Source organism: Salmo salar, chromosome ssa13, assembly GCF_905237065.1.
Source record: "Salmo salar chromosome ssa13, Ssal_v3.1, whole genome shotgun sequence".
Classification (NCBI taxonomy): domain Eukaryota; kingdom Metazoa; phylum Chordata; class Actinopteri; order Salmoniformes; family Salmonidae; genus Salmo; species Salmo salar.
The window spans coordinates 54,684,799-54,688,452 of record NC_059454.1 but is presented as its reverse complement, the minus strand read 5'-3'; the positions used below and the strand labels follow the sequence as shown (position 1 = coordinate 54,688,452).

Here is a 3,654-nt window from a genome sequence, read left to right as displayed (position 1 = left end):
GGAGGTACCGGTGGTGATGCTGAACTGGCTGGATAAGCAGCGCTGCTAGCTAAGGGGGACATCGCCATCAGGAGCAGTTTTCTTCTCACTCCTCTCAACCTGCACTGACAGTTCTCTGGCTTGTTTCGGGTTCGATTCACCATATTTTAATACAAATGTGTCTTTTAAAGTGCATGAATTTGTGTCTAAAGTAATGAGCACTACATCATTCATATCATATTGAAATATTAAGTAATATACATACACTACAAACCTGTGATCATACATAAGTCACCAACAAGCATGGTAAAGTAAAACATGTCTAAAAAATAACCATGACACAAATACACAATCTAGTGGGCTAAATGTGGGACATTCAGAATCAGTGAGGGTCAGCGGTTCCAATCAACACCACAGCCTGTGTTTGTCTGGTCAGCAGAGCTAGTCCTCTTATGAGAGTCTTACTTTCAATACTATAAATGATGCATATTCATTCTCAATTTACACAGCATGTTTCACATTGTGGACTTTATATCTGTGGAGAAGAAGGAGACCGAAGTTGTGCCTTCATCATGGGTCCAGGATGGCATGAGCTACTGGCCCCCTTATACATCCACAGGACGCTGCACAAGGGCAGTGAAACGTCAAGAAGCACCTGACGAAACATGGGATTTGTTTGATGTGAACATCAGGTTCGCTAGAGGTGAGATAATGTTATATTTGCAGTCAACTATTTATAACTGACATCAACCTCCTGAGACAACAATATGTATCTGCAATCCAAACACAATACATTTATATTCCCTTACAGACACATGAAGATGTTCGCCATAAGCTTCCTTTTACTGGCTGTGGTCTAATCTGATCTTCAGACTGAGGAGGAGGATGACCGCCATGCATATATGAAGAGAAAAGGAAGGTATAACAACTATAACAAATATGATTTAAAAAATATATTTCTCAGTGGATGGCCTAAATATCCAACATATGTTTACTTTACTGGTCATTCTTATGAGTTCAATAAGCTTATATTTTTAACATCAGGGGCACAAATAAGCAAATATTCAGTGCCACTGAAAGTGAGGATGAGGAGCCAATGGAAAAGTTTTCACGCAAGGGCCAGTCCAACACCTCTAAGGGTTTGCCACCTGCACCAGTTATCAGACCTCCAGAGCACAGAAGAGAGATACCTGGAAATTCTGATAGGCCAACAAGGCTTGAGCAAAACATTCAACGGCAGCAGCAGCCAGTGTGTGATCGTAAGTGTTACATGTAAGGTACACCAACATCAAAGTTGCCCACCCCTGATCTAATGTGATTGAGTTGATTATGTTGTTTATATTTATCTTTATTATCCTTTATAACTTCAACTACTGAAAGAATGTGAGGGATAAAACACAACTGTGTTCTGTTTTGTATTTGTGCAGCAATTCTTCGTGAGATCTTAACCTCCATAGAAATGATTAAGCAAAAGCAAAAGCTGATTTTGCCGCAGCTGCAAAAGCTCCAGGTGAACAGATCAACCCTGGATGAGGTTCCAGATTTGACAGACCTTTGACTTCCAATGTCCTTGCTGGAAGACTTGAGGAGAGTGGAGGGCCAACATTCAGATCAAGACTTAAAAAAGAACCTGGTATGACAAGATATCATTACATGTATTGCTGAAAAGTAATCAACCAAGCCACGATCTGACCCAGAGTACCATTCCAGCTTTCTTCAAATTAGTATTATATTCATTATATATGCATTTTTGTTTTTCAGACCATGTATTTGAGACTGTCTGGAGGGATGACCACCAAGGAGAATGTGTGGAGAATCCTTTCAAAACTCCTTACAAATGTCCTGGCCATGAAAATGAATTGGAGAGGGGCCAATGGGAAATAGGCTTTTGAACCTCTTGCCTTAAAAAGTGTTGTTATCGGTAAGTTTTCTTTCAAGGCCACTTCATGGGGCAGAGAGGCATGAAGTGATTAATTAAATAAAACAGGCCAGCGTGTCAGTTGATTGTCAGCTGGGAAGTTCATTATTACAACACAGTTTAAGGCAGGAAGAATATAATGAACTGGAAATATTTTACAAAAAGCCATTGATAAAACAATTTTGTAGGCATAGGGGAGTTGCATAAACTATGAGTCATTTCTTGAAGTATTTCAATAGTGTTCTATTTTCTCTCTTCCTGATATTTTCAAAGGTCCTGTGCGGCGCAGCCATTCTGAAGTTCCTGATGTGGAGATAGAAAAATACGTAAAACGATGGATGCAGCTAGCCCCCGACAGAGATGGAGGGAGAGAAAGGAGAGAGCGAGTGAGAAGTGACCAGACCTTGGAGGAGTGATGGAGAAAACCGAATGCCTAGCAGAGCTTAAATAGAACGAAAGCTTAAATATACAAAATAAAACTACTTTTCATTGTTCCTGTGAGCAAAACATTTTTTAACATTGAAATTTAAATCTTTAAAGGTCTTTCCTTTTTAAGTAGTATTTTAGTATTTTGATACTTTGTTGAAGGCAATTAATCAGCATTAAAAACTTGTGATGGGTATAATTTATATGTATAAAATGTATAATAGTCATATTTAAAATGACTAAATCTGGTAATTTTGTATACATTTATTTTAAATTTGCATGGTAAAATGCCGGCAAAGTCGGCTGAATAGACGGAATAGACAGAAACGGTCCGATGTACTTGAGCCGATTCTGGGCAGTCATTCATTTTGATTCCGGGACGATTCTGGAACCCGATTCCGGGCTGATTCAATCAGTTCCGGGCCCCCGGAAGAGGGCCGCTTCTAGGCCGATTCATCATTGCTAGCTGGATAGGAACCTCTTCACTAGCTGACCACCACTGCCAATACCTGCTTAAAGATCAGTTACTTACCTCGCCGGTCCGCGTGTGGGATACCATATTCACCATATGAATGGTGTGATTGGTAAGATTTTTCCACCTTTTAAGGGGGTGATTGGTGGCTAATCGGGTGCCTATATGTACAAATAAGAGATCAAGTCTGAAATCAACCAATCGTCAGTCAATTGTGTCAGTGCAGTACATGTTGCAGTACATGACCCTTCTCTAAAGGTCTGTTGTCTATTTGTTTATTGATAAATAGCATTGTATTTGAATGGGGGGGGGGGTCTCCAGTGCCCCTGTGACAACAATTTTGGACCCCCTTGTGGCCCCCCTAAATGTGGAGTATGAAATCACTTTTAGATAACAAATTTTTGCTATTGTTCTTTTTTACATCGGTTATTAGACAGTGGCAACGCGGAACACTAATTTAACCCAAACATTTTCTAGAGGGACGGCTTTAGGCGGAACACAACAGTATCGTACCACATGCATCTGCAAGTTTGCCTGCAATGCAGTGAAGAAAACGATATGACAACAATAACGTCTAATGTAACTGGCCCCTCTAACAGTACAACTGGCCCCAGCTTGGCCCCCACAGTGAAATGGTCTAGAACCGCCACTGTTTGGCATCCCTCCAGGCCTGAGAACAAACACTTTCTTTACATTAAAAACCAAAGGCTGTCAGATTTCCAGTCATTCCAATTAATTTAATATCACTTGATCTTCAAGAATAGGACTTGGAAATTTGGAAATATAGATTAGCCAAATTGTTTTACCTGAGCATAACACATAAACTAAGGACTTACTAGCCTACTCTGTTGTTTATGCT

The 3,654-nt window shown here is 40.1% G+C and overlaps 1 pseudogene; it reads left to right on the top strand.

Annotated features, from left to right (window-relative positions):
* Positions 1-489: 489 nt before the first annotated feature.
* Positions 490-2,391, top strand: LOC106567468 (uncharacterized; annotated as a pseudogene).
* The last annotated feature ends 1,263 nt before the right edge of the window (positions 2,392-3,654 follow it).